The 20,106-nt window shown below is 33.5% G+C and overlaps 1 protein-coding gene across 3 annotated transcripts in view; it reads right to left on the bottom strand.

Moving 5' to 3' along the window:
- Positions 1-20,106, bottom strand: part of CSMD3 (CUB and Sushi multiple domains 3) — a 1,081,491-nt gene that overhangs the window by 918,788 nt on the left and 142,597 nt on the right. The window lies entirely within an intron of this gene.

The raw sequence follows: 20,106 nt of genomic DNA on the forward strand, positions 1-20,106 counted from the left end.
TTACCAATGGTATTTTTCACAGAACTAGAACAAAAAGATCTTAAAATTTGCATGGAGGCACAAAAGACCCTGAATATCCAAAACAATCTTGAGAAAGAAAAACAGAGCTGGAGGAATCAGGCTCCCTGACTTCAGACTATACTACAAAGCTATAGTCATCAAAACAGTATGGTACTGGCACAAAAATAGAAATACAGATCAATGGAATGGGATAGAAAGCCCAGAAATAAACCCATACACTTATGGTCAGTTAATCTACAACAAAGGAGGCAAGGCTACACAATGGTGGAAAGGCAGCCTTTTCAACAAATGGTGCTGGGGAAATTGAACAGTTACAAGTAAAACAATGAAATCAGATCATTCTTTAACACCATACACAGAAATAAGCTCAAAATGGATTAAAGACCTAAATGTGAGACCTGACACTATAAAACTCCTAGAGGAAAACATAGGCAGAACATTCTCTGACATAAATCGCAGCAATATCTGTTTTGATCCATCTCCCAGAATAATGGAAATAAAAACAAAAATAAACAAATGGACTTAATTAAACTCAAAAGCTTTTGCACAGCAAAGGAAACCATAAACAAAACAAAAAGACAACCCACAGATTGAGAGAAAATATTTGCAAATGATGTTACCAACAAGGGATTAGTCTCCAAAATTTACGAACAGCTCATGAGGCAAACAACCCAATCAAAAAATGGGCAGAAGACCTAAATAGACATTTCTCCAAAGAAGAAATACAGATGGCCAAGAGGCACATGAAAAGATGTTCAATATTGCTAATTATTAGAGAAATGAAAATCAAAACTGTAATGAGATATCACCTCACACCAGTCAAAATGGCTATCTTCAAAAAATCAACAAACAATAAATGCTGGAGAAGGTATGGAGAGAAGGGAACCCTCCTATACTGTTGGTGGGAATGTAAATTGGTACAGCCACTATGGAGAACAGTATGGAGGTTCCTTAAAAAACTAAAAATAGAGCTACCATATGATCTTGCAATCCCACTCCTGGGCATATACCCAGAGAAAAACATGGTCTGAAAGGATACATGCACCCCAGTGTTCATTGCAGCACTGTTTACAATAGCCAAGACATGGAAGTAACATAAATGTCCATCAACAGAGGAATGGATAAAGAAGAAGTGGTACATATATACAATGGAATGTTACTCAGCCATTAAAGAGATTGAAATAATGCCATTTACAGCAACATGGATGGACCTAGAGATAGTCATACTGAGTAAAGTGAGTCAGACAGAGAGAGAGAAATATTGTATGATATCCCTTATATGCGGAATGTAAAAAGAAATGATACAAATGAACTTACTTACAAAACAGAAACAGACTCATAGACTTAGAGAACGAACTTATGGTTACCGGGGGGAAGCGTCAGGGGAAGGGATAGTTAGGGAGTTTGGGATCGACATGTACACACTGCTATATTTAAAATGGATAAGCAACAAGGACCTACTGTATAGCACCAGGGACTCTGTTCAATGTTATGTGGCAGCCTGGATGGGAGAGGAGTTTGGGAGAGAATGGATACATGTATGTGTATGGCTGAGTTGCCTTGCTGTGCACCTGAAACTATCACAACATTGTTAATCGGCTATACTCCAATATAAAATAAAAATTTAAAAAAATAAAATAAAAAATATATTTTTAAAACATCAAAAAATAAATAAATAAATTTGAGGATAAATTCAAACTGAATTGATTGAAATGTTCCAGGCCTTTACTCTAGACCTCAAACTGAGTACACAGAATTCTTAAGTCCAAAGAAGAGTGGTATGAGATACATAGATTTCTCTCGCCTTAACTTTCACTTGCTCCTTTTAAAGAAAGCACAGGAAAAAATAATAAAGTTAGTATTATGTTCTTCATTAGGAAAAAAAAAAAGTTCTTCTTATATGTAATGTCTTAAAGTTAGATAAATTCCTAAGTCGGTATTTGCTTTGGGATTTCCATCTTTTAGCCATGTTAAATAACCTATTATAAAAATACTAATTTAAATAACTTAAATAATCTAATATCCAAAAACACTTCCCTTATGGAAATTTCTAGGGTATTTGGAAATGTTTATTTAGATAAACTAATATGACATAGATTTTTGACCCCTGTGCTAGAGACTTGTCAGGGAATTAAGAGGTAAAAATGCATCGGTTTTAGTGGTCTCATTTCCCTATAATCTGACCATTGCCCTGATTCATTTAACAGAGTTTTGATGTCTTCATAAAAATTGAAAAATAAATTTTGTACTTTTCCCTCAGAACTCCCATGAATTTCATAAGTGTGTACATAAAATAATTCAGGCATGGTCTGACCAAATACTCCTTCAGAGAAATTTGGTACCTAATCAGCACTTACTATATTATGTTCAAATATTTTAGTTAAATTTCTCACAGATACCACAAAGTGCAATTTACTCTTTTTATCTTCTTTCATACTGCTGCTATTATATCTGAGACAAAACAAATCCTTAAAAATCTGATCAGCTATCCAAAGAACATTCATGAGTTCTTGAAAACTGTCTATCTAATTTCTACAAATTCCTTACCTCTTAGTTATCTTTTCTTCTCTGACTCTGTCCAATTTTCAAAATTGATAATCTCTAATTTCTCCCTGATGGAACCAATACCCATAAACTATAAACCAATATCTGGAACATTGGTTTTCACAGCATGTGTCACTCTTAATATATCACCAATAACAAAGAATGATCCACAAAATATTAACAATTCTTTCTCTCTGTTTTTTTCCCTAAGTGTACATGCACGTGAAGTTGTGATTCTATGGAAAAAATACTAAACAAATGTCAATTTAGACCTCTTTAATTTTTTATAATTTTATGAAAATCTTTTTCACCTTCTTTTCCTTTTCTTCAGTATTTCACATTCAGAAAACTTGCAAATATCTCTATTTCTTATACAGTTGGGATGTTCTACCACAAACTCAAACTCAACAGAGCAAAGAAAAAAGAAACCACCATTTTCATCTCCAAATTTTGTCTACTCTCCATGACATTCTCTCCTATGACTAGCAAGATTTCATTTTTATATCAAACTCATAGATTTGGGGAGAGCCTCTAAGAGAAAATTATTACATTTCCAAGTATATCTTTTACTAAAATGTTAGGTTCTGTTCCTCAAAACCATAAATATCACATAGAGATATATTGCAGATTAAGAATTCCAAGCGTGGTGGGCAGACCAAACTAAAAAAGGCCAGTATCTGAATTTGACACTAGCTCCCTATACTGTATCAAAAGATTCTGGAAGCCCCAGTAGTAAAAATTCAAGCAGACAGGTAAACAGAGAATTGAAAAGGCATTCCATTTAACGAGAGGCATAAGAAACAAGTGTACTGCTTGACTCCCAATAGAATAGGAACTTAGTTCTCAAAACAAGAACACAGATCAATAATATGGATGTTAAACTAAAAGTAAAGCACAGAGTGTAGGTCCACATATGAACTAAACCAATGCATAGGCCAGAACTATCATGTAACATTTCCCAAACCAGGATTTACATTGCTCCTAGGGTGATACACCTGATAGTTCAGTGGCCCTCTCAGTATGGATTGCTGGGGACATTAGAACAGATCAGTTGACAAAATCATTTGATTTTTTTCTTATCAATTCTATGTCAAGCTTTTCTTTCTGCTCTATCATCCCTCTACTTGTATAGATTGGACTGTGATTTTCTCATTAGCCAAGGACAATTCATATTCTTTTCATATTTTTCTGCCTTAAAATCAATTTTAAGGTTATTTTTTCTTTTGTACTTCACTACTGTGTAATTCTCTATTTTTTCCCTACCTCACTTTCTAACTTTAAAACAATTTCTCTTGAGAATATTTAATCATCTACTATTCGTATTTTTCTCCTACTCTAAATGGTCCATTTGCTCATCTTTATTCAACTCTTTCTTTTCTCTCTACCTCATCTCTTCCTTTCTGTGAGGGATTTTCACAGGTTATGATTCTTGCATCATGTTCTGAAAACACTATTTTTCAACTGAAGCAAACCAGGCCTTCCAGAACTTATCCCCATATACAAAGAAAGCTAGGAAGTGCATTTAGCTCCTGTGTGTGGACTGAAATTTATGTGTCCTTGCTTTGCCAGTTTATGTGCCACCCCTGTCTCTGATCCTAGGATCTAGTTACATGATTTTTCTTCTAGATATAATTCTTACAATTTTATTTGTCAATTATACCTCAATAAAGCTGAAATTAAAAAAAAAAAAAAACCTTCAATTCTTTCCTTATGCCTGAAGTGACCTGTTCCTCTACAGTTAGATATCATAACTTTCCATATACTTGACCCACTTTTGACCTACAGACGCCCTACTGACACAGCTATTCAGAAAACAAAATCCTTTTTAATATCCTGAATATGACACAGTTGTCCACGGCCTGGTTGACTTCATGTGTACACTTTCCAACCTGTTTGCTCAGTGATAACTTGATTCTTGCTTTGGGGCCCTCTCCTCCTTATCCTGCTACTACCCACCATGATTAAGCACTTATAATTTCTTGAAATTGTCCATTATTCCTCTTAAAATGAACAATCTCCTCAATCCCATGACACTTAAACGCTTTTCTCCCATCTTTTACAAAAAGTTTGGCACATACAATAATTTACCTTTCCATGATAGATATGTTAATTAGCTTGAATGTGGTAATCATTTCACAATGTATACAAATATCTAAATATCCGATTATACACCTTAAATATATATAATTTTTATTTGTCAATCAGACCTCAATAAAGCTGGAAAAACAATCTGCCTTTCTTCCCCTTACTATTAAAGTTCATAGGAATAAATATCTGGAGGATATTTTTGAAACTATTTAGTTAGGTCTCTTCTTTTTACATCTGAAGGTGAGAAACATTTAACTTTTTGAGGATCATGAAACTTGGTGGAGCAGGGCCTCTGCTATCCAGTCTGACTTAAATTTTTTTAAAAAATTTCTGACAAAAGTATATACATACCATTGACTATTTGTCCAGTGAACTTTTCAAATGTCTATGGAATTTCAGTGAGCTTTCTCCTTGATCTCACTGCTTAAGTGCTAAAATAAATTAAATTGAATCATAATTATTAATAAATTAAATATTGTTTTCTTAATTTTTAACTAGAAAACCAAGGAGCCTTACTAACTCTAGCCTGTGTTCCTATTTTCATCTAATGTGAAAATAAAATAACTAAAAGCTAACTCTAATAATTTCATCCTTCTTGAACTTTCTGAATGCTCTTTGTGCACAACTGGAGAATTAGTTAAAATATAGAAAATATTTCAGAATCTTTTAAAATTTTAGTCCTTTAAGGAAAAAGAATGAAACCTGAACTCAAAAGATTAAGCAAAATTGTAAGAACTCTAGATATACATTCACTGAAAATGTTCCCAGAGTACAGCTAGTCCCAGCAGTCCATAATTCACTCCAAATTTTATAAAGCTACCATAAATACAGCTTATAATATTCAAACATCACACCTAAATTCAAATCATTTGTGAAGACTGCTACTAGAACCTTCTGTTCACAGGAGACTAATGATCCATTAGTTTCAACAAAATACCCCATTAACATAAAAATGAATTTGGCTATGGGAAAGGCTATTATATTACAAGAGTTTTAAGTTTGGATTTAGATTTACCCTTACAACATTAAATACTAGTACTCAGCATCTGGTCAAAGATGGAGAGGCATAATTGAAGTTTTATATGTCAAAAATGGAGACAGCTTCCTATTTTTTTAAAAAAATAAAAGAGGTAAAAATGCAAATAGAGAGGAAATCCTGAGAATTCTAGTTTACCTGAAACTTTTAGGCATCCTTTTAGATCCAACAATTCAGATGATATTTATTTTCTAGCAACACACAATATTAAAGTCGTCATAGATCACAGCTGGCACTCATTTATTCACCTAGCCAAGTATTCATTCAATGATAATATTTTAAATGCCAGTTGAGTGAAGGCATTACACATTTGGAAAAGTATGAGTAGTTCAAGAAGGCTGGATTCTAGAATGCAAGTGGAAGACTAGGAAATGAAGATGAAAATGTAAGAAAGGGCTCAAACTTTTGATTTCTCGATTCATGTATGGCCAATTCCTGGGACTTCAATAAATCCCAGGAAGCTTTATTATATAAAAGACACTCTTACTTTTTTTGTAATAATGCTGAGCAGCAGTATTACCTTAGAATATGTAAATGTAAAATGTGGATATTTTAAGTCCTTCATTACATATGGGAAAGAGAATGGAACTAGAGATTAAGCCTACATTTTAGATTCCAACTCTGATATTATGTACAATAGAAGCTCCCTCATTACCTGATTCTTTGTTTTTTATTTGTCTTAAAGTTAAAAAATGGAGAATGTTTACTATACTGGAAATTAAGAGGAGCATATATATGTGATGATATTTTTATGAACACACCTAAACAACCATGAAGAGGTATAAACGTAAGATTTTGTAGAAAAACAGTGATGAAACAACACTCTTTTCTGTTTTATATTTGAGTTTGTTTGTTTTACATTGAGCTTTAAATATTGCAGTTCTGAGAGTTGTTCTATCTGATTACCAATTGGAACAATTCTCCCCATTGTATATTACCTTTGAAATTATTACTTTGTGGAAATGAAAAATTATAAAATTACCATGTTTAGACCCACTAATGAGGGGAGACCATAAAATCAAAATCAGAATATATGCCGTAAAAACTACTTGAAACTATGGGGTTCTTAAAACTGAAAATACAAAGATTTTATCATTATAAAGAAAGGTTTATGTCAAACCTTAAAACCTTATAACACTTATAAATTGTTTCACTTTAAATGTCTTAATTATATATGTTTACCATTTGTTTTATAGTGTGCTAATAATAAATTAATTTAAAGGAGAAAACAAAATAATTAATTTATGCAGAGACTGTCATTAGGCCTCTGATTCTTTGTCTAAAATGAATATTTACTATAGTAAATAAATATATCAAAAGATACAATTATCCAGATGAGGAGAAATGTGCCACATGAGTGTCCTACATGCTGCTAGTGAATCCAGGGACAAGAAGGTTTCAGGAGAAGCAACTGAAGAAAGAAACTGGATGCAGAAGTAAAAACTTGAACTTTAGATTATGAAAGTATTAAATACTTTTATTATAGGTTTGTTGCTAAATACTGTATTTGTAAAATACATTCTTGCCCATGAAGAAGTTAGTAGAGAATATAATGCAAATCCAAGTTGTTTGTTTTCTTAAAGAATATGACACTTAAGATGTGTCCTAAAAATTCTTGTAACAAGATTTGGATTTGTAATAACTTAGATATAAAGAATTTCATGCTCAGCATCAACGTTATTCACTATTTCCCCAGATGTAGAGCTAATGACAAATGCAAAATTAACTAATGGCATCGTTATAATTAAAGCTGGCATAATAGGTTCATTCATCTTACAATCTGCTCACTAGAAAACTTTATAACTCATTGCTTTCAGAAGTTGACAACTGGAAATATGGAACTTTGTAATTTGTAGAATAAGACTGCTTCCTAATAACAAAATGTAGGACTAGCAAGGTAGAGTGCAGAAACGCCCTCTTCACCTGATTTTTATTTCTAACAATGAAAAGTGATTGACATCAATTTCGACCATATTACAGGAGGAAAAGTAGGATAGTTTAACTGCAACAAATTTCACCTCCTATTGAAACCACCGAAGTATGGCTAAATAATGATATTTTGAAATAACATGATGACCAAACTGACATTGAAAATTTTTTTGAAAAGTAAGAAAAATGTTGCATCATGTAATTTGTATTTTGTGGGTTAACAGGATTGGTATCAACAAGATTCTGTTAGAAATGTGGGATCCTGAGCCCCACCAAACGTTTGAAATAAGAATCAGCTGCTTAACAAGATCTCCCGGTGATTCTTATAAAGCCTGGAAAGCCGTGCTTTCAACAACATAAAAGCGATGTAAAGAATGAGGCCTTAGTTCCAGTAGTCTGCGTGCCAGTTACTGCCTTGAGCTGGTAAATGTTAAACAACTAGTGTTCTGGAAAACAAAAAAGCCGTGCTTTTAAAAATTTGCTGATTTCCATTGTGTAAGTACTCCAAACATAGCCATTTTCAAGGTATCAACATGAAGTCACCAGATGCTGAGTTGGGAGGAGAATTCACATTGCACAATTTGCTCTCCTGATGCTCTCTGAGTGGGCTCCAGCATATTGCTATCTGTAAGTCAATCATGTTGTTTTTCTTTATCTGTAGATAAGAATGATAATATTTATCTGACCAAATTAGTTTGTGTCAATATAAAAGGATTTAAATACTTTTGTATATTAGTCGCTTTTATTTCTTTCTCTCCACCAAATCATAAGCATCCTGAGAGCCATATTAAAGGTTTTCTAACACCTAATATAATGTCTAGAACATGATAGGTGCTTATAAGATGTGTTTTGGAAGGCATTAGTAAATAGATAAGACTGTGCCCCATGCCTTTTTTATTGGTAGAACCACAATATTTTTATCTTTATAAACGGATATTAAACAAGAATATGTGCTGTTTCAACAAACTTACAGAGAGAGTTCAGACTTGTGGTCACTAGAGGCAGGAGGTGTGGGGAGGAGGAATTGGATGAATAAAAAGTACAGACTTCCAGTATAAGATAAATAAGCACTAAGGATGTACTGTACAACATGATTGTTATAATTAACACAGCTGTATGTTATATATGAAAGTTGTTAAAAGAGTAAACCCTAGGAGTTCTCATGAAAAGGAAAAATTACTTTTTTCTATTTTTGAAATTTTATATCTATATGAGTTCACTAAACTTGTGGTAATCATTTCATGATGTATGTAAGTCAAATCATTATGCCTAAACCTATGCAGTACTGCATGTCAGTTATATCTCAATAAAACTGGAAGAACAAAAATACTAGTAGGAAAAAAAAACTAGAATAGACAAAACACCTGTGTGATATGTTGAATTAAACTATGCATAGTCCATCTATGGGGAAAAAAGAATATGTACTGTTTCTTATTCTGACACTGTGGCAGAAACTTCTAATTGTTCCTTATTAGCTTCTATCCCTTTCATTCATAGCAATACAATTTTTAGCTGGATATATTAACATCTTGAATAAAAGACTGCATTTCCCAGCCCCCAGTGCAGCCAAGTTTCATGTGACTATAATCTGACAATTGGATATAAGCAGGAGTGTCATTAAAAGGTTTTGTGCAAGGAAGTATTAAGGACTATTACTGAAGAATACATAGGTGTTGGGAAGGCAAGAGAGAAAGCTAGGAAAGCAGACAGGAGTCTAATGTAGTAGTCTAGTTAAATCCAGGGAGAGATGATAGTTGTTAGGACTCTAGGGTAGTAGTAGTAAAGATGGTGAGAAATGGTAAGATTCAAGACATATTTTGGAAAAGAAGGAAGAAAAGAAAGAGGACTCATTATTTTCAGATATTTACAAAATTATCCAAAAGTATATATAGAATGTTGTAGCTTATTAAATGCTTTTTAAAATAATACTATATATAGCCAATAAAAATGTTGAAACTTTTAGATTAGCATCTACCCATATGAGGATCTTCATATAATAATTCTTAAAGGTATCTTTCATTTGGAATTTTTAAAAGTGATTGAAAATTGTCTAACATTTATTGAATCCAGATGCTGTGGTGGTAGAACACTCTACGCATGTGTTGGGAAACAATTCTCCAGATGCCTCTCATGTTTTCCACATCTTATAAGGAGAGGTAGTGACTCTCTTTGTTCAGCAGCACTATGGAAATACTATCTCCCTCCAGAGCAAAGGGCCTGTTTACTTACTGTCTATTATAAAAGATCCTGTTTCCCTAAGTTAAGAGTTCCTCTCCTGTATATGTGGGCATCACCTGGCCCTCTTCTCATTGCCCTGTTGAGAACTGAGGCTCTGGGCACCTGAATAATTGCTGATACTCTATTTCTATTGCTGTATGTAATATAGCCCTTTGTCCCTGACTCAGTAGTTTTCTGTCTTCTGCCAGCATCCCTGAAACTGTGGCAGGCTAACTCGTTAACTTTCGAATAGGGTAAAATGTCAGAATCATCACTGTTCTTAACAATATGTAGATACATAGAACTATAAGATTTTTTTAAAGATGGATCAGTAGTTTCTGTTATTTCTTTGTCACTAGGAAAAAATAATTATACTTAATCAAAATGACCAGAAGTTTGCAGTTTGAACATATTGTTACTTTCAGTACTGTGTATTATCTCTTCTAGCCACAATGTCTTTCAGAAGATGTTTGTTCTTTGCTTCAGAGCCCTTATAATTATCCATAAGTTTTTTATGAGTTTTTGTTTATACACTTGCTTAAAGAACTATATTTAGGTAAAAAGTTTTATTCAATTAATTTCTATACTAAACTTGGCATTCTTCCATTTCACCCTCTTTCCAAGTCGATTGCAATGACTGCCTCATCATGCTCCAGTTCTGTCTCTAGCACTGACGTGTTAGCTCAGAGCTGCAACTCTTGAGTGGATTACTTCTCTTAGACTCTGTCAGGGTTTTGAGCTTTGTCCCTGGAAGAGCATTGCACATGTCTGTGCATATGTGAAAACTGTCATTTCTTCCCTTGTTTCAAGCTGAAAATGGATCACCCCATTGGCAGCACTATGATTCCTGGGAAACCCTATCTAAGGGTGCTTGCTACTCCCTAACTCATCTGGCTGAAATAACATATGGGTAAATTGTCACATCCATCTTCTTATTTGAACAACACTCTAAGAAAGACAAAACAAATAGCTAGATATATTGTTTCTTTTGAGAAAATGGAAATTCCGAGTTTATATGACATGACGAAACATTATAATATATATATGAATATATATCAATATTACCAATATATAATATCGAATATATATGGTAGAATAGCAAAGATACTAGCTAACATTTATTGAATGTTGCTTATATATCAGGTGCTGCGCTTTGAATGTTGCATCATTAACTTCCTTGATCTTCAAAACAACCTTGTAGAATCAGCATCGTATTCCTTGTATTATGAAGAACTGAGCCTCAGAGCATCTGAGTGATAGTCAGCCTTAAATATTAGGTCTTGTAAAATTTTTTTTCCATTACCTTATATTTCTTACTAAGAAAAAAATATGCTATATTAAAAATAAATTCATATTAAATTGTGATCATCTTAAAAAATAAGCATCTGAAGCACACTGATTATAATTGAATTGAACTTATACAATAGAATATAAAAATGTCCTACTTACTAACCTAAAAGAAATCAATTTACCAAATTAAGGAGAAAAAAATATAAAGAATATATTAACTATATCTCTTTTCAGGTAAAGATAGTTCTGCTTAGGGTGATAAATAATAAAACACATCTTCTAACCTTCTGTTCTTTCTCTTCCTGTATTTTCTATCCTGTTTTGAACTATCGCCTAAATGAGTCACTCAACGAGATATGCTAGGCAGAATTCTAAGATGGGCTCCAAGATTTCCACCCCCTTCCCATGAGTACAGGTGGGACCTATGGATTTGATGGAATAGTTGCCTCCTTCATTAGGTTACACTATATGGCAGTGGTGATGGGACAGTCGGTCCTGTGATTATGTTATACTACATAGCCCTCCTTGTAAGCCAAGTAGAGAGAAAGTCTGAGAGAAGTGGTGTAGCTAAGCTGAAAGGTTTTGAACTGCCTTTGGGTGAGGAGAATGGTAAGGAACCACAAGCAGCCTATAAAAACTATGAAAAATCCCTGATCAATCATTGGCAAGAAAATAGGGACCTTAGTCATACCACTGGTAAGGAAATAAATTCTACCAGCAACCAGTAAGCTTGGAATAGGACCCTGGCCTTAGTCACAGTGCTAGCCAACACCCTGACAGCAGACTTGTGAGATCTGAGCTAAGAACCCAGCTGACCCCTGCCAAACTTTTAATCTATAGCACTATGAGATTATAATTTGTGTTGTGTTAGTCCACAAAATGGTGGTAATTTTGTTATACAGCAATACAAAACCGATACAGATGGGAAGGATCCTTTTGTGGAAAAATTCCTTTAAATATCATTATGAGAAGTAAATGCTATGCTATATCTACACAGAAAAGCACAATGAAATATTGTACGAAACATAACAAGTGATGGCTAGTGTTTGACAGTTATGACCAAAAGAGCATGCTGTAAAATGAGAAAGTCTTCAGTTGGAAGCATGGTGTAAGGACGAAAAGTATCGATAAGTGCCTTCAAAGATGGCAGGTAACCAGAATAATTATTGTAAATGCAAATGAATATGAAGAAAATTATTTATAAATATTCAATAATTTTAACTACATAATTGGAAATATCATTGATTTAATAATTAGATAGGAGCAATAACAAAGGAACATTTAGTCCTCTGAATAATACTAAGAGTCCAACAACCAGTGCCTTGAGGTCAATTTATATTAAAGAGTATATAAAACCTAAAGAATATTCTAGACAATATATCACACTATATAGGAAAAGTATAATTTTTATTGGGATAAACTATGTTGTGTTATGTGGTATGGAGAAAATTATTAAAAATCCATCTTAAAGCTGAGACTTGTGTAGCAAGTAGTGAAAATGGGATTTGATGACATAATTATTTCTCCATGCAGAAAAATAATTTTATCTAATACAGTACATATACCCATTGAATGAAAATGATTGATGCTGTTTATTATTCCCATTGAAATATTTGATTTGCACATTTTATTTTACCTATGTTTATTTCTTAATCATTAAATGGTGCTCTGTTAAAGAGCATAATTATTTTTATAAGGAAGAAACCATTTCAAATTTAATTTTCTGTGATATGCCATCATACTTATAGTCAAATAATAAACTTAAATTTATATTTTGCTAATCTACTACATTTTGTTAAGAAGGAATCAAGATAAATCCACAAATTCATTCCTTAACCAAACTCATAGTATAGTTCTCTTTTAAACCACGAGCTGTATGCTATCAATTATAACAATTTATCAAATGTATAGTCTTTGAGTGTATGAAACACAAAAAAACTTTGACATATAATTAGAACCTTATATTAATCACTGTCTCAATTAAACTTCATTCTAGCACTCCTATAAAAATGATAAATTATAGCGGTTGACAGATATGACACATTTAGCAACATATATAAAAGAAGGAAATTTCATGTGAAATGAGATTACATACTGTGTTTAATCATCCTACTTCTGGAGAATAAAATACGATCTTGAATTCCATCCCATCTTCTCCATATGAAGCACAAAGATTAAGTAGGTCATATGTCACTGGCTTTAACATTTTTTTATATTCAGCTTATTTTTCTCTGTGTGCCATATGGGCAATTTTGTATTTTTAAAGTGCTTCATAAAGAAACTATTTACTTCAGGAAACTAAAGATTTTAAAGTAAAGAAAATATCTATAAAAAGTAAAAATAATTTTAAGTATCATTTATGGCTTTTCTCAAATAAAAGACCAAAATTTTTCCTAAACCTTGTTCAGTTAATGTAAATATCTGTGGTTACTGCCTTTTAACATATTCACTGGAGTTTTAAATCTTTGTAAGTGGGAGATGTATTAAACCTTTCCTCATTCCTGATCAGAGTATTAGATATTCCTATTTATTACTTGAATGTAACAAGCATCTATTAAGTGCTTGCAATGTACCAGGAATGTGCTAAAATAGGGCGCAATTTACAAAACAAGTAAAACAGCTTCTATACCCTCAAGCTTCTCAGAGCCTAGCATGAGCAAAAAATATCAATACATTGTACAGGTGTACTCAGCAGGAGAACTGGAGATTTAAGGTAGAACAATTTAAATACCATAGTATATGTAGAAATTTAATATATGTTCGTGTGACCATTTCATGAATTGAGGCAAATGATGATAAATAAGGCTGGAGATCTGTTGTTGTACAGATTGTATGTGCCACACTGTGCAGAAATGGGAAATGTTTAAAATGTTATTGCTTTTTTTAAAAAAAAAGTTATTGCTTAATGTCGAAAAGCATTCATAGTATTGAGAATACTATTCAAGTTTTGTTGTGAGTACAATGAAAATGTATATCTTCCTGGATAATAGATGTAAACTTGAGAATTAATAAATTTTTGCGTATACCCAACCAAATCCACATATTCATTATAACACTGTGACTTTTAACTCCATGCTGTAGATGATATTTAAGGAATAGTCTGATTTTTGTTAATTCTCTAGATTGGGATTTTGAACAATTTAAAAGGGAGAGAATATAGCCAGTGTAACTTTAAGTGGAATATATTCTATAAAAATATTGAATCACTATGTCATATACCTGAAACTAATATAATATTGTAAATCAACTATACTTCAATTAAATAAATAAATACAAGAGAGAGAAGGCACTCACCACTTAGATAGATGGTCACTGGACACTACAGACAAAACCACTGCTGGGGCCAAGTACAGGGTCCCATGAACAGCTGCCCACACCATCAGATAACTAGACCATAGGAAAGAGGTGCACCAAAGAGCCAGACTGTGGTGAACAGACCTTTGGAGGGACCTGCCTGCAGCTGACAAAACTTCTGGAGGGCCAGACCCCCAAAGTCCTCAAACCTAGGGCTAATGTTCCAGAAAGGCCAGGACACAGCTACTCACACTCCGTGAGGACCTACACATTGAAGACAAGTCTCCCAGAGGGCCAGACCAAACAGAGCCTGATCGCCAAAGAGTTAGTTCACAAGAATGGGACATCTCAGAGGACCATGTCATCTGTGATGGGACTTGGGAAGCGTATGGTGGCCTAGATCTCTGGAAGACTAAACCATCCAAGGGCCAGATTCCCAGTGATAAAAATTCCAGAGATAGAACCTCCAATGAACCTAGCCATGAAGGATGGAACGCCCAGAGGACTGTGCCATGGAGATCAAGGCCACCTGAGAAATTGTCTTCCATAGTGTCAGACCAAGCAGGCAAGGACCGCTGGAGGAGCAGGCCATGGAAAACAAGACCACCAGGCTAGACCCTGGGGAACAAGGGAGGACCAGATTCCAAAGGGGAATGCTACAAAGGGGCAATGACAGAGACAGGATCTCATCCTACTTCCCTGGTACCAGCTCTACCTCCTGCTCCTGCCCCTGGCCATTGGTGGCTAATGAAGCCAAGAAAAGCTGGAGCACAGGGATGGCACCAGTAGTGGGAGTGGAGGTAGGAGGATAATCTCATCCTCTGCCTGTGGCTCAGTCCGAATTTCAGGGCAGGAAGTTACCCAAAGTAAGTAAAGTTGGGGGGGGGTCGGGGCAGGCCATGGATTAAGATGTTTCAATACCTAAGTTAGCCAGACTCTGTGGAACCCTAAAGGCAAAATATTTGAATTTGATCGAGAGACGAAAAAAAAGTCTCTGCACGTATTACATTTCCTTGTATTATGTTTTAAAAATATGATATCTCTCATTTTTAAAAGTAAGGTAAAGATCCATTAACTTCTTTTATGAACCTAACCTACCTTCATTGTTAGAAAACTAATATATGTAATTTTAATACATAAATTTCTCTTGCTACAATTCAGCTGTCTTGCTAGAAGCATAACTGACTTCATTCTAAGTTGTAATCTCTCCATTAAAGTTCATGGTACTGCAGTTTAAATTTATAAAGCTTAGGAATAAAAAATAACACCTAAAATTAAAAATCACTAAAGTCATTTGACATTTTCAAGTGAAAACTTTTGATAAACATGTGTGATGGATAGTTAAAATAGAATAGTAAATAGTATAAACATTCTTCTGTACGTCAAGTGTTTAAAAAGGACACAGAATATATGTCACATGTAATACACACAAAAATATATTTCAGCTTTTATATTTCATATTGTTTTATACACAGCATTATCAGTAATTCTTTTGTAATGTTCTTTTGCACTAAATTTTATGTGGTCATATATATTTATAATGGAATTAGTTTGTAGTTAGGTATAGAATAAGTCTCTAAAATATATACAGGTTATATCTCTAGGGTACTTAAACATATTTTTACATTAAGGTTAGCGCTTTATTGAATTCTTGCTCATTACAATTTTTCATATAATTTTCTAGGGTGAGAAAAATCCATGTAAAATGTTTAGCTCTGTGATTGACACAAAGAAATCACTCAATAAATGTTACCTAGTAGTAATACTGTTACTAAACAAATTTTTATGTTTCTTAATTAATATGTGAAAATGATTGAACAGCAAATTTGCTAAAAATGAGATTGTTATCCCTGTAATATCTTAATTACTTAGTCATACACATCAATAGGGCATAATAGCTACCTTGAGTTTGAAGCGATTTTCAAGACTTTTTATTTTTATGTCTGTTTCTGATCATTGAAGGATCACTGATACATACTGAAATTATTCATTGAGATTCTCCTAGACATTAAACTAACCAATTCATATAATATATAATAATATTTAATGATTACATGTAATATGTATATAATCCACTATATGCTTGCATTATATTACTTTCTACAATAAACAATTCTAAAGTGATAAGATAGTCCATGGTATATCTTTATGATCTTGCACCTATAAAGAATGATTACGTAGCTTTGAAAGTAAAATGTGAAAGGAGTCCATTGTACAAAATAACTTTTAGCAGAAACTAGAATATATTTTGAATTCTGTTTGGCAGATCTGGAAAGACAAAAGAGAATTTCCATTGTGTGCTCCACAGAATACAGATGGTACCAGTTTTATCCTGATCAAATTTTGAAAGATGGTTATATGACTATTCAACTTAGTATACACTAGTGTTTTTCCAACTTGTTTCACAGAACGCTATTCTACTCATTTGTTTTTATAAATGTTAAGAAACATGAAAACAAAGTTCTATGAGATGAATTTTGAGAAACAGTGACAAGAAATTCAAGTGTATGATAGACAATACTGAGGAAAAATAAAAATATATTCAGCTAGATATTAATGGGGAAAATTTTCCACAGAAATTTAACACCTCGCAGCTTCAGCTTCGAGAAGTTTAAAAGCATTTCTGATAAATGGTTAAGAGCTCTGAAACTCAATCAAAATTTGTGAAACGGGGACATCACCCTCCACAGTTTTAAAGTGTATGGGCTGAAGTAAGACAGCAGAAGTTTGTAACAACAGAGAAGGTCTGTGACGATCACAGATGACGTACATTTATCAATTATTCTACATTGGATTTGCAATTGGAATTGCAAATATTCTACGGCTTCACTCCACAGTCTGATTCAGGATTGTAATTGGGGCCAAGAATTCTACATTTTAGCAAATTCTCCAGATGATTCTGATACATGTGGTCCACTATTGGCAGTTTGAGAAACACAGAAAAGTGCACAAATATCACTAATAAATAGAGATCTCATAAATTCTAGTATACAAGGACAAAGTCTCAGGAAACTTTAAAAAATAAAGAAAATAATTATTAGTAAGTGATTATATGGAGGGAGATGAAATGAAAATAAATGAGATTCAGACATTAGGTTCATCCTGCAAAAAAAACAAAACAAAACAAAAATACAGGTGTAAATTTAGAGGACAGGCTTTGAAATTTCAAACTAAGTTTTCTGAACTTCACAATACTTACCAGTTGGCCTTGACAGTGTTATTGGCTATGGTTAAATAAATAAATGCTTGTAGCTACTCCCTCTGTAAAATATTACATAGTGTTGCACATGGTGTGGTAGGACTAATGAAGCCTAACCCACATGCCCACACACACACCCCAGAGTCCCTGGAACCTGTGAATATATCATATTACCTTGCAAAAAGGACTTTGCACATGTAATTATGCTTAAGGACTTTAACTTGGGGAGATTGGGTCTACATGGATAATCAAGGCTAATCTAATGACATAGGCCCTTAGAAGCTAAGAAATTTCTCCAGCTGAAGTCAGAGATGTGTGGGAAAAGAAGGTAGTAGAGAGATGCACTAAGAAGGGAACATCAGAGAGATTTCAAGTATGAGAAGGATTCGTTTCACCAGTGGCTAGCTCACAAATGTAGGTCTTACATGCAAGGAAGAGAGAGGCCTCTAGAAATGGTGGGCAATAGATCTTTTCCAGAGCCTTCTGACAAAAGCCTAACCAGCTGACATTTTTATTTCAGCCTTATGAAACTCTGAGCAGAGGACTAGCAGAGACGACCAGGACTTTTCAGCTACAAAACTGTGAGATAATATATTTTTGTTGTTTTGCTGCTAAATTTCTGGTTGTTTGCTATGGTAGCCATAGAAAACTAATATACATGGTAGAAGATACCCATCACAAATCAATACCTGAAGATGTTCTGCAGGATGATGACCAATCCCTCAGTACTACCCAGCTGCCTAGTACCTTATATTTTAAGTCAGGATCTCCCAAACATACATTGAAATGTCATGAAGATATATGAATCCATTTTCACTGAAGCAGAAAAGACAGAAATTTAATGTTGTGTATGTAGAAACAATGGAGAGCTATGAAAATATTTTTGACAGTATTTCATGAAACTTGACAGTCAAACCAGAAAGTATGGCAATATTATAATACATCTTCCAAGTTCCTACAATTTCAGTATACTTAGTATTCACTGAAAGAATAAACTAACCTAAAATATCTTTATACTTTGATGAACAGAGTGCAAGTTTTCTATTATGGAGCCTTTAATAGAAAACTATTGTATTACTAACTCCTTCAATATTGCCAAAATTACACTTAAAATTAAACCTTTGTGTTTGTAGTGTTTTAAACTATGAATTAAGTTGCCAAGATAAAAATATTCAACTATTGTGAAAGTACCTTCAAAAATAATGATTATTACTATCACAATGGAGGAAAATAAGTCTTGGAATGCATCCTCCCCTGCTAGAGAAAGACAGTTCAGAAATGTATTAGGTAGAAAATAGTGTTCAAAACTGCTGTGATATGGCATTATTAAGAATATTAAAAAAGAGAAAATATTTTTACTCAACAGTTTGCTAACAGGTATTTTTTTCCTAGGGAGAAAGCACTAGATGAAACTTTCAGTTTAAAACTTTCCCCACATGCAAACTGTTAATCTGTATACTAAAGCAATTCTATTTTATATATGATTGTTTTCTAGTGTGCTCTTTAAACATATTATATTTTGAATTATTATGTGCTTTAGAAAGTAACCACCCCTGCTACATATCTCTTATCATGATGTTACATCTGGTGTGGTGCATTTCAGTACTATGGACCTGGGGAGGCGAGTTGAATTCTGTTATGCTATTCCTATGGGTAAGGAAGGGACCCTTGCCTAAACTAGGTGACATTTTATTGTCAAGTCACATAGAGAAGAAATTACAACTACATGACCTCAATATGAAGCACTTGAGAACAGGTTATTTTTGCCTTCAGATTTTTTTACACTTTAAAAAGGGAAAACAATACAGATTCTGTACATTTTTAACACCATCAGCAGAGCCTGTGGTGTCACCCAATTATGAAACAATAATTGTATAGTGAAACATGAGTACCCACACTATGTGGGATAAATAAAGATTATAAATGACCTCCAGTAAGTTCAGGTTTTGATACTAAGTGAGCTTGTAGCAAACTTCCAGATAAAAAACATCAGTTTCAAGTGCTTCTTTATTTTCCTCTTTGTGGTTAAGGGATTATGGATCTGTGGGACTGGAAATACTGGTTTAAAATGAAAAATGTCAACTCTTGTCTCTTAATAGAATTTTCTCTTTATTCTAACTTGCAGAGAACACAAATGACCAGTTTATTTTATGGCAGAGAGGCAAAGAACAGAGGAGAATAGGGTGGAGTCTGTGATGCCTGAATCTCAAATCAGGCCTAGTTTCCTTTTACTCTCAGATTCTGTTCCCTTTTATTAAGGTTTAAACCTATAGAGATGCCATGGTCTCATCTCTAAGAAGATTTAAGGGCAAGATTTTCCTCTGTCTAGGCACACTGCAATGAAACATTAAAGCCTACTAATTCTAGCTTTTTATTATATATTGATGATTATTGAGAAAGTGAATCTTGGTATAAGATTTGATGTAGCAGGATGAACTATAACTTCTGTCCTGGTGATTTTTCTTCTGTTTTTACCCTGGAGAATTTT

This window comes from Tursiops truncatus, chromosome 17 (genome assembly GCF_011762595.2).
Source record: "Tursiops truncatus isolate mTurTru1 chromosome 17, mTurTru1.mat.Y, whole genome shotgun sequence".
Classification (NCBI taxonomy): Eukaryota; Metazoa; Chordata; class Mammalia; order Artiodactyla; family Delphinidae; genus Tursiops; species Tursiops truncatus.